Genomic DNA, 20,000 nt, shown 5'->3' on the forward strand with positions numbered 1-20,000 from the left:
ACTTTATTTGTTTCTCTTCTTCAGTCTCCATTTCCACTTTCAGTCAGATTTGTTAGAGGCATCATATCTTTCTCTCTGCTGTTCTTCAATTTGGTTCACTTTTCAAATTTGGTCAGAGTAATTTCTGGCATCTTGTCTCCTTCTCTGTTCTGTTTCACTGGCTCTTTTTGACTTCTTTTCTTTGGAGTTCATAGAAGGCTTCATAGTACAAAAGCTTCTCTTTCTAGGAACCATGGTTGGAAACAACAAAAAAACTTTTTAAATTTTTATCTGATTTTCAAATTATAAATCTGGCCTTAATTTTTCTCTATAGCAATCTGTTGTCAAGTTTTTGAATGAATTGCAGACAAACACATGTGAATGCTTTATATTATTGAAGAGAGAGAAACCAAAACTTTGTAAATTATTTAACGTAGATTGATCACCCATCATTTTATGAGTTTAAAATTAAAACAAACTTTACACAGACTAAATTTTACTTATATATAAAGTCATAGAATATTTTTTTACAAAACAGTAAAGTGAATAATGCTATGAAAATAAAAATAGAAATCTATAATAGAAAATAACAAAAAGTATTTGAATTCTTAACTTTATGAAAACAGTAAAACTTTTGCATAAAATCTGTAAAAAATCTGTAAAAAACATTGAAGTTCAAATAAATCAATAACTTTATTTACACTATCATATCAATATGCCACTTTATGCAAATTTAAAATTTAAATTTAAAAGTTTCTGGCTCCTATAAAAATCTAATTCTCACAAAAATTTTTGTATTCTTAAAATCTTTCTGTTCATCATAAAATGTGTCCCTATAAAAAAATGTTCTGAACCCTATAAACATTTCAATCCCCTTAAAAAAAAATTTACATCTCCCTTTAAATATCAAAAAGTTTTTGAATTGCCATCTAAAATTTTTCTGCTCTTCCTAAACAAAATTGTGTCCTATCTATTAATTTTCTGCTCTTACTAAAAACTTTCTATTCGGACTAAAAATTTTGAGCACCTATTTAAAATCTCCTGCTCTCATTAAATAGTTTCTGTTCCTACTAAAAATTTTCTGCCCCTACTGAACATTTTATGCTTCTCCTAAAAATTCTGTGCCTCCGAAAAAATTTTCTGGCTTTCCTAAAAATCATGCATTACCTGTAAATAAAATGGTGACATGGGTAATAAAATTTCCTGAATTATCAGAAAAATATTATCAAGAATATATAAATATCACATTCATAGTATCTTTTATCTTTTACGTCTTTCAGTCATTGAACTGTGGCTCTGCTGGAGCACTGCCATGAAAGGTTGAGTTCAACAAATCAACTCCAGTGCTTATTTTTAAGTTTGCCACTTATTCTATTAATTTTTTTGCTGAACCACTAAGTCATGAGAACACGAACAAGACAACACCAGTTGTCAAGTGGTGGGGGTGACAAAACACACACACATACATTGACATTTAGCAGAGGCATCAAAGTGACTCAGGGGCTAAGAGTTTCGTGCATTAGCACTTATCAAAGTAATAAGCATCAATGCACAAAACTCTTGCCTCTTGAGTCACTCTGTAGCTCCTGAAAATATATATGCATGTACTCATGCTTTGAGTTCTAGTCTTTCCATTTGCATCACCAAACCAATAGCTATCTACCTAAGGTGGTGAGCTGGCAGAAACATTAGCACAAGGCGGTGAGCTGGCAGAATCGTTAGCATGCTGGGCGAAATGCTTAGCAGTATTTCGTCTGCCATTACGTTCTGAGTTCAAATTCCGCCGAGGTCGACTTTGCCTTTTAACCTTTCGGAGTTGATAAATTGAGTACCAGTTGTGTACTGGGGTCGATCTAATCGACTGGGCCCCTCCCCAAAAATTTCGGGCCTTGTGCCTAGATTAGAAAAGAATATCTATCTATCTGGAGGCATACTTAACTCTTTAGCATTCAGATTACTCTGTCAAATGTAATGCTTATTTATTCATGCATTACCTTGTAGCTTTGAGATTTCATTGATGCAACAGTTTATTTCTAGAATGGCATTGTAGGGTAGGAGTAAGAGCTCAGATCTATATACACAGAAAATTGAAGCAATGGAATTGTGAAAAAGAAATTTGTAATGATGATGGCAATGACGACAACAATGACGACAACAATGATGACGATGACGATGATGTTGATGATGATGATAATAATAATAATAATAAAAATAACAACAACAACAATAACAATATCTATCTGTCTGTCTGTCTGTCTGTTTGTCTATCTATCTATCTATCCATCTGTCTATCTATCTATCTGTCTATCTATCTCTCTCTCTCCCTGTCTCTCTCTTCCTCTCTCTCTCTCTCTCTATATATATATATATATATATACATATATATATATATATACACACACACACACACACACACACACACACACACATGCATGTGTGAATGTGTGTGCATGTGTGTGTGTGTCTGTGTATTGTGTGCGTATGCATATATGTATATATATATATATATATATATACTGATATAAAATATAATTGTTTGCCATCTTCTCAATCTGCCAACGTATCAGATTGACCATCAGCAGAAGTGAGCAAAAACTTGGTGTGAATCTGCTGTCATATTTATCTTAAATATGACAAACATACATCGACGGCTACATACTGCCAACATAAGTGTGTGTATTGACCACTTTTATGTTTTTTATAAGAAATGAAATGTAAACAGTAGCAACGCTCAGATGCACGCACACATACACACATGTACACACCAGCTTATGCACACACATATCAAAATGGATACATACACACCGATGCATATGCATAGGCAAAAATAAACGCATACATAGAGAGAGATACACACATGTACATATAGTTGTGGGATTGCATAGCTTGCTTTGCGACCATTTGGTTTTCAGTTCAGTTCCAATGTCCACCAGCTTCAGTAGGTGTCATCTACTCTACCCTTGGAGTGACTAATACTTTCTGAGAAAATTTTGGTAGAAGAGAACTTCATTTAATACATAACTATGTATCCAAATTTTTTTATTTTCTGTTTTAGATTTATCGTATTTTTTATTAGTTTTTTTTTTTTTTTCTGTTGGTTTGAAATAATAGAATTCCTAAATTCTTATTAGATGTTTCCAGACCTCCACAGTCTTACTTTCAAGAAGTGGCATCTGTGTTGTTGCTAATATACTGGTTGAATTTCTGTAGAATTTCCTTTTAAAGGTTCATTCTCAATGGCAGAAACAATAGAAATTTTGATAGAGAATGTATATAAACATCTCCAAAATATAGCCATCCACAATGCAGCAAGCTTATTAAAATAACTACTCCTGATATGCACAACTGAAGTGTTTGTTTGTTACTCACAAGGTATTTTATATAAACAATAGAAGAAATAGCCATGGGTTCATCATTAGGACCTATGTCTGCTGCATTCTACTTATCCACAGCAGAAAACAGAGTAGTACCTAAACATAAACACATGATATAGACAAGGTACATAGATAATATGATAGTTGTAATGGAGGCATACTTAACTCTTTAGCATTCAGATTACTCTGTCAAATGTAATGCTTATTTATTCATGCATTACCTTGTAGCTTTGAGATTTCATTGATGCAACAGTTTATTTCTAGAATGGCATTGTAGGGTAGGAGTAAGAGCTCAGATCTATATACACAGAAAATTGAAGCAATGGAATTGTGAAAAAGAAATTTGTAATGATGATGGCAATGACGACAACAATGACGACAACAATGACGACAACAATGATGACGATGACGATGATGTTGATGATGATGATAATAATAATAATAATAATAATAAAAATAACAACAACAACAATAACAATAATAATAACGATAACAAATTTTTACCACAAGGGCAACTTTGGGGAGGGGGATTAGTCAATTACATCAACCCCAGTGCATAACTGGCACTTATTTAATCGACCCTGAAAGGATGAAAGGCAAAGCCAACCTCGGTGGAATTTGAACTCAGAATGTAGCAACGGGTGAAATACCGCTAAGCATTTTGCCCGGCATGCTAACGATTCTGCCACCTCACCACCTTCGTAATAATAATAATAATAATAATAATAATATTAATAATAATAATAATGCATACAATGAGCTTCTCTGCCCTATGTGTATGGAAAACACTTGGCAAGAAATGGAAGAAAATTTGAAGAAAGAAGAAAAAAACATGATAATAATCATAATAATAATAATAATAATAATCACAACAATAATAATAATGATAATAATAATAACAACAACAACATCAGTAACAACAATAATAACAACAACAACATCAATAACAACAACAATAATAATAATAATAATAATAACAACAACAACAACAATAACAACAATAATAATAATAATAATAATAATAATAATAATTATGACAGTGATAATAAAACTGACAATATGTGAAAGAAACAAATAATAATGGACTACAAAATAGAGAATCTCTCAATAAACATTCGTTGTCAACTAGATCACCATTCTTGTCATCAAATTCAACATTCTGGTATCTGAAAGAAATCTTATATCTTTTTTTTTTTTTTTTTTGCCTTGCAAAAGCCCTCTACAAAACAATGCACAGCTGTCCATGAGACTCAGTTTTCTTTTTCTTGTTTTTTTTTTTTAATTTGCGTTGTTGAGTAGATGCTGGTGGTGGTCATCGTCGTCGTTTAAGAGTGTTAAAGTGTTTCTACTTGCCGTTTGTTTGCTGAGTTTGCAGAAAGATGGCTTTCTTGGAAAAGAAAAAGAATAAGTGGGAGATGGAGGAAGGGTCGGTCGGTCGGTCGGTCGGTCAGCCAGTCGGGTGGAGTGATGTAGGGGTGGGTGAGTGGGTGGGTGGACTTGGGTTGGGAAGTAGGGGTGGCGGTGGAGTACTGCTTCCACTTTGTAGGAAAGTGAAATTAATGCTCCACATTCACACATATTTACTCTCTCTCACACACACACACAACTGATGTTGGTGTGTTTATCTGTTTATGTTCTCATAACTTGGTGATTTGGCAAGGGAGACCAATAGAATAAGAACTAGGCTTACAAAGATAAGTCCTGGGGTTGATTTGTTCGACTAAAAGGCAGTGCTCCAGCATGGCCGCAGTCAAATAACTCAAACAAGTAAAAGAATAAAAGAATATATATATATTGTGTGTGAGAAGACCCAGCAAGCCAAGTAAGTTCGTTGCCAGTGCCCCTGGACTGGCTCTTGTGCGGGTGGCACATAAGATGCACCATTTTGAGCGTGGCCGTTGCCAGTACCGCCTGACTGGCTCCCGTAGGATTTTCGAGCGAGATCGTTGCCAGTGCCCCTGGACTGGCTTGTGCGGGTGGCACATAAAAGACACCATTTCGAGCGTGGCCGTTGCCAGTATCGCCTGACTGGCCTTCGTGCAGGTGACACGTAAAAGCACCTACTACACTCTCTGAGTGGTTGGCGTTAGGAAGGGCATCCAGCTGTAGAAACTCTGCCAAATTTAGATTGGAGCCTGGTGTTGCCATCCGGTTTCACCAGTTCTCAGTCAAATCGTCCAACCCATGCTAGCATGGAAAGCGGACGTTAAACGATGATGATGATGATCATGATGATGATATCGTCATCGTCAAAATGGTATCTCCATAATCTTCAGATTAAAACTATTCACATCAATCTGTTTGAAACCAATCCTGGTTCTAAGATAGAAAACCATTTATTTTAAAGTGCTTATATCTAACTTTAAGTATTCCATCATAATTCGGTGTAATATCTTTTTGTTAATTTAAATTCCAAATTACAGCTTAATAAAGAACGTGTCGTTTATTTTGCTTAATAATTGCAAATGTCTGATTATTTTCACTACTAACTATAATCCTCAGGTAGCATATTTCATTAAGTATATGGTTACAAATGGTTTTAGTGGAGGTGCAATGGCCCAGTGGTTAGGGCAGCGGACTCGCGGTTATAGGATCACGGTTTCGATTCACAGACCGGGTGTTGTGAGTGTTTATTGAGCAAAAACACCTAAAGCTCCAGGAGGCTCCAGCAGGGAATGGTGGCGAACCCTGCTGTACTCTTCCACCACAACTTTCTCTCTCTCTTACTTCCTGTTTCTGTTGTGCCTGTAATTCAAAGGGTCAGCCTTGTCACACTGTGTCATGCTGAATCTCCCCCGAGAACTACGTTAAGGGTACACGTGTCTGTGGAGTGCTCAGCCACTTGCACATTAATTTCACGAGCAGGCTGTTCTGTTGATTGGATCAACTGGAACCCTCGACGTCGTAAGCGACGGAGTGCCAACAACAACAAATGGTTTTAAAAGATCGAAATATAAATCTGCAACTAACTCTCTCTGGTGTTCTCACCTCAGTCGAATGTCATAGATATTATTCTATATTGTAGAATATAGCTTTGAACTGTAACTTTTCTCTTTATTTTCAGATTAACAGATGAAAAAAAAAAAATGTATACTGATCTGCAGTTCCTTTGATCCATTTGTCACTGCTTAGTCAAAGGTAACATCCATATCTACTATGTGTTGTTGATACAGTGAGGTTGTCGTCTTTATTCTTTCCATATTGTCTAACAATGCCAATGGTTTGAAAGTATATGATGAAACATTCAACAAAGAGTATTTATGGTAACACAAATATTAAGTTTTCATTAGCATTCAATATACAAAATATAGACAAAGATATTGTGCTAGTTGCTGAATATTCACCAACATTGGAAAGATCTAGAAGCTTGGAATGATGCATCTGTATAGCAACAACAAAACTAAAAGTTATTCCTATCAAGTATAAAATATAACGATTTCTTTTATTATTATTTTTTTTACTCTCCTATATCAAGCCATCACCAGAGACATGTCATGAAATTGTAAATGACATTAAATATTGTGAAATACATCAATTTATCACTGCCAGTATTCACATACTTAATGGAAACGGTTTTAGGTTGAAGCTGGCTGCTGTTTTAGGAATAAATCTACTGGGATACGAGACGTTTTGGCACAGCTGTTTTGCCGTTGCCTGTTTGGCGTTGCTGATTCGACTCTGATTTATTTGACATTAGATGTTTTCATGTTTCTCTTGCCTCTTTTGTTCTCGCTCTCTCTCTCTCCCCCTCTTGCTCTCCCTCCTCTTGCTCTCCCCCTCTTGCTCTCCCCCTCTCTCTCCAATTCTCTCTCCTTCCTCCTCTCTCTCATTCTGTTTATGTGTGTGATGTGAACATCTGGTTACGTTTGTATGTATGAATAATGTCTCTCTTTCTCTCCTCTCACTCACCTCTCCCTCTCTCTCTTTCTGTCTGCATGTATATATTTCTGCACATGTGTGTGTGTGTATGTTTGTGTGCATGCATGTGTGTGCATGATCACAAAAGCACAAATTTCATGTTGGCTCTTCCATCACAAAAGCACAAATTTCACGTTGGCTTTTTCATCACAAAAGCACAAATTTCACGTTTGCTCTTTGATCACAAAAGCACAAATTTCACAACTTGTAAAGTAAACACAGATACTATCTCGTATATCTTTTGTCAGTCTATATCAATGAAAAATATAAACACCAGGAAAAAAGACCTTTCTGTAAAATGAAGTGCTTTCAATTGAACTTATAGATACATTTTTTTAATCCTTTGTCATCAGAAATGCAATGAACCTGCGAATGACCCATCGGAAACATACAATCAACAACACTATCGCTCACAAATTGTGATATAAAAATAAAATAAAATGAAATAAATAAATCAATAAATAAATAATGCAATTACCAGATAGCTGAATTTTCAATAGACAGGTGATGTGTCATCCATATTCTAAGAGATATTGCATCGTTAGTGTTTGGCAATTATGTTCTCTAATAGGTGTTTTATTTCCATTCAAACAAGCTGTTTTTGTGGCTTGCTTGGAGAATAAGTCATTTCTTATTTTTGTGGCCTGCAGAAATGGCTGGAACATAGATTGATTCCTTAATGAGGCTGCTAACATTGGATTAAGTTGAACTCTTCTTGAACTCACATTCGCAGTTATGTTTCTTTGAGAGCTGATGTCCTGGCATGCGGTCACATGTTGTACTAATAAGCAGTCTACCACTGTTCATTCATCTGCATACAACTGGATAATCAGGTACAGTGTAGTTCAATAAGTGTTAGCATATTTCAATATTTCAAGCAATGAGAATTAACCTCCCCTGCACAAGAACCCTGCAATACTCCATTGTGCACATGTGCATTTGAGGCACAGGAAATGAGTTACAATATATACTCACGGATAGGTCGCACATTCTTTTACCAAAAATTTTGATAAAAATCCGGGGTGTGACCTATCTGCTCGACATCACAGGGATCTGAAGTAGACAGCAACATATCAGTAGACCAGGCATATACTCTGGGCCCGGGCTTTTCAGTTTTCAAGTTGTTATGGAAACGTTTTTGTGGAATCTGTTTACTAAAAAGTAGAAACTGGGAATCTGCGTGTTGGTCTTTTTGATAACATTGATTCACTCTGATTTTTAGTTTAAAAATTTTAATAATTTTAGAGTGGCTGTGTGGTAAGTAGCTTGCTTACCAACCACATGAGCCAATGTGCTGGAGGACTGCGCCATGCTCCAATGTCAGCTTCAGTATGGTTTCGACAGCTGGATGCTCTTCCTAACACCAACCACATTACAGAGTGCACCAGGTGCTCCCACCCCTCCACTTTTTTTTTTTTTTACATGGCACCAGCCACTTAGTGAAGTCACCAAGTAACTCGCAAGACTAAGACCCGACCACTTCGACCGAGAGACAGAGTAGTGGTACAGAAGGAGGTGGTTTTAAGCCAGGTGACAAGTGATTAAAACACGATAGAGAGAGACAGAAACAGGTGTCTTGCTGTAGGGGAGTCTATCATAATCAGATGCTGGAATGCTATTTCAGTGTTTTAATATTAAACAGAAATATGTACATTGTATATACAGTGATATATCTTCATCATCATCATCATCACCATCATCATCATCAACATCATCATCAGCGTTATCGTCATCATCAACACCACCACCACCATGACGACGACGACGACCATCATCATCATCTGTTATCGTCGTCATCGTCGTCATTATCATCATCATCATCATCATCATCACTCTGTGTTTTAACTGAAATGTTCCCGAGATTATTCATTCATTCATTCATTTATTCATGTATTGTATGGAAATAACTCTACCGCCAACTCTTCAAATCCAATTATCTATTGTAATCTATATATTCCACTTCTCTCTTTTTAGCATAGAAAGAGGGAAAGATAGAGAGAGAGAAAGAGAAAGAAGCGGCAAAGAAAGATGTGCACATGAGAGAGAGAGAGAGAGGGCAAAAGAAAGAGAAAGAAGGGGAAAGAGGCAAAGAGAGATGTGTGAATGAGGACATAAGAGAGAGAGGGAAGATAAAAGAAAAAGAGAGAGAGAGAGAGGGTGGAGAGAGAGAAACTACATATATGTAGTCATCCAATATGATTGCTAAAATAATTTAATTTCTCTCTCTCTATCTCTCTCACCCTCTCTCTCACCCTCTCTCTCTCTTTCTCTCTCTCTATCTATCTATCTTTCTCTCCCCGTCTCTCTTTCTCTCTCTTCCTTTCTCAACAAGCTAGCTACCTCCTCCATCTCAAGTCCTTAATTACAGCCCAATAAGACATAACAGGCCTAGTAAAACTGCAATAAGGGCCCGGAAGCATACTTCAAACTCATGCTTGTAGTAGCAAATGCGACAAGCAATACCCACCCCCCAAAAAAACTAACAAGGCATGCACAACAACAACATACTTGAGAAAGATAAAAACACATAAAAATAAGAAACAAAACTCCAGTCTCACTATTCTTTCCAGAAGTCTATGCAACCCAGCTACAACCCCTTCACCCATTCCCAAACACTATCATTGGGAGAAGCCTAGAAATCATGCGACACAGGCTGGTATAAAAACAATACAGATAACACACGAAAACATGCACAACAGTATTACAACTTATATCTATTTAGTTGATATCATGGTTCATTTGAGCACATTTTCTTGCAGTTAGGAACCATAAAATGTTTAATGTTTTTCCCTTCAGTGAGAGACAGTAACAAACTGCTTACTGTCAGTCATTTATCTGAAGAAATGAGTCTGAAGATTTGCTTCTCACTGAATTTCTTAACTTCATTCCTTGTTTTCTTGTTTCCTTGTATCTGTTCCTCTTGATTGCCTTATCTACTTCATTATTCTACCACTGTGTCACTCACTGCTTTGCTCCACACAAAACATCTCAGTGACTTACTGGAATTTCTTGTTGCCTTCTATGTTAAACTTTCTGACTCAGTGGTTCTTAACCAGCGTCCATATGACCATTGGGGGTCCATATAAGATTTTGTTGTTAAAATTTATGCTCAATAAATTGCTTACACTTCAATAATTCATAAAATATTTTAATTTTTATGCAATTCTTAATAAGAGGAGTGGCTGTGTTGTAAGTAGTTTGCTTACCAACCACATGGTTCTGGGTTCAGTCCCACTACGTGGCACCTTGGGCAAGTGTCTTCTACTATACCCTCAGGCCAACCAAAGCCTTGTGAGTGGATTTGGTAGACAGAAACTGAAAGAAGCCCATCATATATATATATATATATATATATATATATATATATATATATATATATATATATATGTATATATATATATGTATATCTATATATATATATATATATGTGTGTGTGTGTGTGTGTGTGTATGTATGTATGTATGTATGTATGTATATGATTGTGTATCTGTGTTTGTCCTCCCAACATCAATTGACAACTGATGCTGATGTGTTTATGTCGCCATAACTTAGCGGTTCTGCAAAAGAGACCCCAGTACATAATTGCTACTTAATTTATCAACCCTGAAAGGATGAAAGGTAAAATCGACCTCGGCAGGATTTGAACTCAGAACGTAAAGACAGATGAAATACTGCAAAGGATCTCGCGTGGCATGCTAACGATTCTGCCAGCTCATCGCCTTAAGTCGCGTGTAATATTGCAACTATAATATAGGGAGAATGTAATAGTTAGACAAAGAAATACAGTCAAAGACAAAAACGATGCAATGCCTTGGCTGCAACATCAGAGCCAAAGTTGAAATTACTATTTCACGATGTGATAAGGATTCGGATCTTTCTATAAAAGGTGATTGAGAAGTGAAAGTAATTGAATATGGCTGAAAATTGAAATCCGAATGGAAATAGCCATGCAAATGAATAACGAACTTCTTTCTTCCCCAGCAGATCCTTTTGAGTTTGCCAAACAAGCAAAGGCTGTAGGAAATGGAGAAAGAGTTAGAGAGAATGGAGAAAGAGAAAGAGTTAGAGAGTAAGGAAGACAGGAGGTAAGATAGAACAATAGATAGACTAACAGACAGACAGATAAATAATTATGTGCGTGTGTGTGTGTGTCATATGTGTATGCGTGTGTATATTTGTGTGTGTGCGTGTGTATGTGTGTAGGAATGGCTGTGTGGTTGATAAGGCTTTAGGTATAGTTCCACTGCATGGTGAAGGCATGAGTAACAGCTTTTTGTTATATTTCTACTGCTTTTAAATAAAGTATATATATATATATATATATATATATATATATATATATATATATATATATATATATATATATATATATACAAAATGGCTGATAGTTAGCAAGGTGAGACACACATAAGAAAGAAGAAAGCAAAGGACCACTGATGAGGTCACAGAAGTGTGGCGAAAGAATTCTGGCTGAAATAGGATTAATGTAATATAATGTAATATAAAGCTGAAGCAAATTAACACCAAATATACAGTGCGTGTGTTTTTATTGGCTAAACTGGCAATATGACCATCCCCAAGTACAACAACACACACATATATATATATATATATAGTTGAAATTTGCAGAAAAACAAAGGATGAAGACAGGTGTATAAACAACAAGCAGGTGTATTAGTTTGACACTCGAGAAAGATATATATATATATATATATATATATCTTCAATTATATATATATATATATATATATATATATATATATATATATCTTCAATTATATATATATATATATATATATATATATATATATATATATATATATATCTTCAATTGTAGAATTCACCTTACAAAGCCGACAATTGTTTCTATTCTATTAACATGTTTAGATATAGAAAATATCACTGAAATTAATATAATCGAAAATACATGTTAACACAACGTTTCCAAGGTGATCCAAGATTATATATATCACCTACATCATCATCATCATCTTTTAACGCCCATTTTCCATGCTGGCATTAACAATACATTGGTGGTTCTGGCAAACAACTGGCCAAAACGTTACTGTCAATTTCACACATGGATATTGCCACAAGACACAATTCAGTCATGTTAGTCAGAAGCACGTAGCCTTCTGGCCAGCATGTCCAGAAGATGACCAGTGTTGGCATGTCTATTGTCTATAGGCAATATTCAGAATGATATTGATGGCAACATTCTGACTAGTCATATGCCATAATGTTTGGTGATATAAAAATATATCCCGGCTTTATTACTTAAAATTGAGTGTTGCTTTTGTTTCTAATTTATAGACTTATTCTTTGTAAACCTACTACTTATTCTATTGGTCTCTTTTTGGAAAAAACTGCTAAGTTATGGGGACATAAACACACCACCATTGATTGTCAAGTGATGGTGGGGGGACAAACACAGACACAAAGACACACACACACGCACACATATATATGATGGGCTTCTTTCAGTTTCCGTCTACCAAATCCACTCACAAAGGTTTGGTCAGCCTGAGGATATAGCAGAAGACAATTGTGGTTGGGGAACAAGCTTCTTACTACTCAACTGCACCTCTGTCTATATGATGGGCTTCTTTCAGTTTCCATTTCCCAAATCCACTCAAGGGTTTCATCAGGTTGGGGTTATAGTAGAAGACTCTTGCTCAAGATGCTACACATTGGAACTGAACCCGGGAAGCAATTTTCTTACCTCACTGCCATCCTGTATATATATATATATATATATATATATATATATATATATATATATATATATATATGTGTATGTATGTATGTATGTATGTATATATGAATTATTAGTGGGTGAAGCAGATAGGGCAGTTTCCTAGTGCCTTTTAATGATATGGAAGCCCATAAGAAATACTTCAGAATATTTTGAAATTGAATTGATGTTAGTATGGCTGCATGCTTAAGAAGTGGCTTCACAATCATACAGTACCACTTTGGTGTTGTTCATAATGGTAATTTCCTTTGGCTAGTTGTCTTATAGAGATCCCTTACTTTGAATCTCGTATCAAGGAGGTCAGAGAAAGTCGAGAGAAAGGTGAAAGTCGCCAGTATGTTATTTGTCAGTTGAATCACAAAATGAATTTATTTCTGTTTGCTCTGATCTTGTTTTCAAAGACTTACTCTCCGGAAGATCAAAGACAAAATACTATTCAACAACAGTTGATGCCACACCTGATTCTTCACATGTTAAACAGGCAACATTTATCATACGTTTCCTTTAAAGAATAAATTGGTGAGTTAAAGATTAAAGTGACATTTCTATCTTTTGAAGACTGTCGTAAGAATGCAGGTTCTGAGATTGCAAACCGGATCTAAAGAAACATTGAAGAAAAATAGCATTCTCTTGGAAGATTTCGGTGGTCAAGGATCCAACAATGGTACTAATATAGCAAGCAACTATTTACAAGGGAGTACAAAGGATATCACATACTGAAACATTTTCTTCTTCTTTCCTCATCGTGTGGATGCTGTACGGTGAATTCGTGTGATCCCACATACGGCAGTGCTGTAGGGAAGCAGCTGCCATCTTTGGAACTGCTGGAAGTGTCTGATATTTTTTCCTCTACTGCAAAAAAGTTGTAGATTCTCTGACACATGATTGACAAACTATCAGTCATTGCATCACGTATCAACAACCAATGGTCAGTCATAATAGATTGTGTGAAATCTTTTGCATGAATGGCATCAAATTGTTCCTACAAGATATATATATATGCTGGTGGCATGTGAACAAAACATTGGACTGACTCCTGTGCAGGTGGCACATAAAAGACACCATTTGAGCATGGCCGTTGCCAGTGCCACCAGACTGGCCCTCGTGCCGGTGGCACATAAAAAACACCCACTACACTCTTGGAGTGGTTGGCATTAGGAAGGGCATCCAGCTGTAGAAACTCTGCCAGATCAGATTGGAGCCTGGTGTAGCTATCCGGTTCACCAGTCCCCAGTCAAATCGCCCAACCCAACATGGAAAGCGGACGTTAAATGATGATGATGATGATGATGAAAAGAGCGGTTCCAGTAAAAGACAACAATAGGATAAGTCTCTAACTTAAAAATAAAGAATAAGTTCTGGGGCTGATTCATTGAACCCCACCCAACATGGCCACAGTTCAATGACTGAAACATTTAAATAAATTAAATGAATTTTTTTTTTTTCTTTCAATGGAATCAAGGTTGCTATTTATTAGTCTGAAAATAACTGGCTTAGAGAATTGCAAGTAACATATTGAAAATTATATATTAATATTATTTATTTATTACTATTTCTCCAATATTAGTGCTTCATATAATTAATATTCATTAATATTCATGACATAGATTCTTCATAAATATTAAAAGAAATACAAATGCATGACAATATTTGCATATGTTAATTTCTTAATTAGGCCCTTGGCCACATACGCATTGAACTAGAGGGTGAGAAATGCTATACCAGGTTCATGTTTTATGCAATGATATTAGCATCATTATTTGTCACAACAATAGTGAAATATAAAACTAAAATGCATGAAGACTGCAGAATCAACTGAGCACCAGGTAACATGCTTTGCATTATGTGTTCCAGCTCAAAGGCAGTAAACTGACAGAATCATTAGGGCATCAGACAAAGTGTTTAGCATTATTATTATTATTATTATTATTATTATTATTATTATTATTATTATTATTATTATTATTATTATTATTATTATTATTATTATTATTATTATTATTATTATTATTATTATTATTATTATTATTATTAAGGTGGCAAGCTGGCAGAACCGTTAGCGTGCTGGACGAAATACCTTGCTGTATTTCACCCTTTGCTATTCTCTGAGTTCAAATTCCACCAAGGTCGATAAGTTAAGTATCAGTTATGCACTGGGGTCGATGTAATCAACTTAATCTCTTTGTCTGTCCTTGTTTGTCCATGTTTAGCCCCTTGTGGGCAACCAATAGAAACCAGTGGCATGGACTTGCTACCTAATGTGCTCAAGAGGACTGGAGGAATTGAAACTAAGCTTAGACAGTGATGAAAGAAATTGTTAAATTCTAACACAGGCAGAGAGTGTTACTATGTTGTAAGCATAGATTCTATAAATATGGCAGATGTAATGAACTGTGTTGTATTGATGAGCTGGCCAAGGGTTAAGTAACCTTTTTCTTTTTTTTTTGCTTCTTATATCCAGAGGCTTCATCAAATTAACAGAAACCTAATAAGGCTGCTTATTAAATAGAAGGAAAAGATTAATTACATTTATTATTATGATAATGTAATTATAAATTTTAAAGTGTTAAATAATTAGGCAGAGTGAACGTTTAAAACCATATTCCTCCTCCTCTTCCTCCTCTCCCTCTTCCTCCTCCTCTTCCTCATCATCATCATCCTCACCACCACCACCACCACCATCATCACCATCATCATCATCCAGAGCTATGTGATTGAGAAGCAAGCTTCTTACCACACAGCACACCTGCACCTATGAGCCATGCCAGCACCTGTGAGCCATGTCGCTAAGCATTTTGTCCAGCATGCTTATAGTTCTGCCAGTTGGCTGCCTTTATATGTCAGCTCAATAATGACAGTGATTTCATTAAATTCTTTGTTGCTTTCACAATTAATCGAACCAAAAGTAATGTAACAGAAATATGCTAACAAAAGATTTGTGATATTTGTTTTGACTCTTTCTATACTTGAACCGATATTACACAGAAAAAAGAGAGTGCGTCTGATATTTAGCTGCAGGGGTGATAACTCCAAACATGTTTCAATGCTGTTAGACCTCCTCAATGAAGCATAGTGTAACAGTTGCTTTCTTAACTCACACTCAACCATACGCTCATTATCAAACAATTAACAATCTGCTTCCATATCAAATTTCTTTTAAGTCAAGCTGACATTTAATCTCTTTTTCCTGCTCATTTGGTAGACTTAAAGTTGGATAAATCAATTACATTTCTGGTTTATAAAAGTATCAATTCACAGCTGACTAAAATTAGTGGTTTTAATTATTTCAACAATGCTCTCAAATTAACTCAATATCTCTGCTTCTTGAAAAGTTAGTAATCTCTTTTCTTCATGTCATGTTAACACAATCTATTTTTTACTCTTCATTCAACTGATTTTTTTTTCACCAATGCAGATCTCCATTAGTCTACTCAAATTGTCATATTTATTAAAACTGCTAATTTTGGCAAACTGTTAACTTTTCTATAGTCTGATCATTAAAATGCAGATGTATTCTTTTTGATATTTTACACAAAATGGTTATAGAGGTAGACCAGTTCAACACCAATATCTAGATACATTTTAGTGTGGTGTAAAAAGCAAAATATTAGTCAAATAACTGAAACAAGTAAAAGAATATATATATATATATATATATATATATATATATATATATATATATATATATATATATATATATATATATATAAGGATAAGATCATTATTTAAAATACCGATTTTATCAGGTGGCTAGCATGAGAATAAAAACCTCAAAAGTAATAATTATTATTAAAATTATAATTAAGGGTATCTAAGATATACTACCATGCTAGATATAGCAGCCAAAACTTGACTCTAAAACTACATTAAATGTTCATACAGCACCAGGAGAGAAGACAAAGAGACAAAATAAACTAGCCAAAAAATTACTGGATAATTCTAGATCCCGGATTTCTGGCTCTGCATAAGAAATGCTTTGCCTTCATCAGTGGAATACATACAGATAGCACATACATAGAAATAAATAAATATATATATACAGCATACGAATACTTACATATATGAAAGTATACATACATATATATGCATACAACCAGTTTAAAGTGGTAAAGTGGCTGAATGGAGGTAAAGTGGCTGAATGGAGGTAAAGTGGCTGAAGGGAGGTAAAGTGGCTGAGTTCCTTTCGAGCATTGGCCCTCATGGAGGCAAATTGAGCAGAGAATCTGCACCAAAAGCTTGGCGATACCTGCCACAAGGTTTACGTAAAGTTTGTGAAAAGTTTTCATCGTTTCTGACACAACTAAGAAAATCTTGTGCGACTGAAACCCGAGTCATTTTGGTCAGCTGAAAGTAGTTTTGGCATAAACTTGGCAGACACGCACCTCATACCCAATTCTTCAGTAATAACAGACTGAACTGAACTGTAACTAATCTGCACCTCCTCGAATAACTCATGGATGGTGATTCAATGATGATTTCCCCTTACAACTGCATACACATCTGAGATGTTTTTCTCAGTTCTGTTGGGGTCTCCCAGAATGTTCGTCAATATCGGCATTTTTTTGGCAATCTTGGAAACGTCTGCACCACTCGTACACTTGTGTGTGAGGCTCATACACTCCTCTCCATACATTTTCTGCAGCTTTGCACAGGCCTCTGAGCAGGTATTGCCATGACAACTTTCCCTGTCATGGTCAATGCGACAATCCCCTGCTACCCCCCTTCATTCCAAGCATTGCTGCAAACAGCAGAAGTGAGCTAGAACGTTAAAGCTTAATCCACATGCACAGTAAAGTTCAAGGTCAATCTGTGCCAAGCGGCTTCACTCTGTGTACTTTAGCTTCGTTACTATGGCAACAGTCCTGATATTTATTGATCAGACCTCGTATATAATAACAGACACATGTCATACAGAAAGGAAATATCAGTTACAAAACATATGAAACCCAGATGGATACAAATGAGATTTATTTGTCACAAGTTTGATACATGCAAGATAATATGGTAGGCAACTAGCTGAAACCGGAATAAAATATAAATCCAATTTCTAGTCATATGTATTTTTCTACATGACGGGATTCTGTAAAGGAACCAGCCAGCAGATAGCTTATTAGCAGAGTAATCGCTTCCTATCCACCCCACTGTTCCTACTAATCCGTATGTTGTTAATCCATATGAGAGCTTAGTCAAAGCAGTGTAATCAGATTATAGTAATCCAGATTAAACTTCTTTAGTAAGAATGGCATCCTCTTTTTTTATCTCTATTTTTATTTATTTGTTTGCGTATAAATTCTTTTTATCTATATTTTGTTCATCTTCTGTTTTATTCCATTCCAAAGGGTAAAATGTAATTGTGAATATATGAGATGTCACCAGATTTTAATCTGTATATATATATATACATATATATATATATATATATATATATATATATATATATTTTATATCCTTGTGAACTTTGGATATTTATAATTTAACGATGGGGAGGGGGGGGGGGGGTAAAAAAAGAATGTACTCACATGACGTATTTTGCGAGACTACAAAACGCCCTCTCAACGACTCCTACTGACCTCTTGTCGCTACTCTTTATAAAAGTTTGGTTAGGAAATTCTTCCAATCCTCCAGGGATGTCAATGACTCTTGCCACAACAATATATATTTATATATTTATGTACGTGTACACATACACACTTACACACACACACACACACACACACACACACACACACACACACACACAAATAAATACATAGATACATACGACCCGGCTTCTTTCAGTTTCTGTCCATCAAATCCATTCACAAGGCTTGAGACTTTAGTAAGAAGACACCTGCCCGAGGTGCCACACAGTGGGACTGAACCTGGAACCACATGGTCGGGAAGCAAGCTTTTTACTACTCAGCCATGCCTGCATCTATAAAAACACTTGTCAAAGGTCCATGCAGTGGAACTGAACCTGGAACCATGTGGTTGGGAAGCCTACTTCTGCTCATGATCAGAGATGCACATATCACCAGCCACCAAGGGACATGCTCATCTGGTTAAGGTCAAACAACTGACAAGCAAATCTGAGGTATTGAGCAGGATATTTGCTGAAGCCCATCTTTTATACCAAGACAAAACAATGTACATGATAGCACTTGCAACCAGTTAATATCAGAACTCATGAGAGCAACTGCCTGATGTATGTATGTATGTATGTATGTATGTATGAGTATATGTATGTATAAGTGTATGTATGCTTGTGTACTCTTGTCTTGATATAATATGATAGTGGTAAACAAGTGTTACTGTCACGCAAGTAATGTCATTCACTTCCAATATTTTGCAAATTACATGTCTGGTCAAGGTCTGGTCATAGAAAATCTGCTTCTGTCTGACCCATACGAGCATGGAAAATTGGACGTTAAATGATGATGATGATTCCAGTCAGTTGAGTTAATTGACTTTCCTTCAAACTGAGATTGTTAAACTCAACATTAAATAGCCTCATAAGGGTCAGAGGCCTAACTGGAACAGCAATGGGGCTGAAAGTAGATTTTAGTAATTCGTATAAGACTTAGACAACCCCCCCCCCCCCGAAAACAAATTGGTTCGACTTCCTTTTTATGATAATTAGACAGGATAATGTAATAAACATAATTACATAATTGGTATAATTGGTATGAATGGCATACCATAATCACAACAATGTGACCTCTGCAGCAAAATCCAGTTTCCTACTATTGATTTTGCCCTGCGTCTCTAAATAACTTATAATAGCATCTGTCTCAATAATTCTATTTTCCTACACCTTTATCTGACTAGCTTATATATATATATATATATATATATATATATATATATATATATATATATATATATATCGGTTTGGCATAGCGATACTAATAACTTCATTTTAGAATTCAATGTACATATGCTTTAGAGAAAAACACTAGTCAAGTACAGAGCATAATTAGAGGTTAAAAAAATGA

The 20,000-nt window shown here is 35.5% G+C and overlaps 1 long non-coding RNA gene across 1 annotated transcript in view; it reads left to right on the top strand.

The window, feature by feature from the left end:
* LOC128250344 (uncharacterized) overlaps nt 1-20,000 on the top strand; it is a 57,191-nt gene that overhangs the window by 13,885 nt on the left and 23,306 nt on the right. Inside the window, exon 2 of the long non-coding RNA XR_008266372.2 lies at nt 6,418-6,491. This is a non-coding gene — a long non-coding RNA (uncharacterized LOC128250344). The remainder of the gene's footprint in view (nt 1-6,417; nt 6,492-20,000) is intronic.

Source organism: Octopus bimaculoides, chromosome 20, assembly GCF_046866305.1.
Source record: "Octopus bimaculoides isolate indiv1 chromosome 20, ASM4686630v1, whole genome shotgun sequence".
Taxonomy (NCBI): domain Eukaryota; kingdom Metazoa; phylum Mollusca; class Cephalopoda; order Octopoda; family Octopodidae; genus Octopus; species Octopus bimaculoides.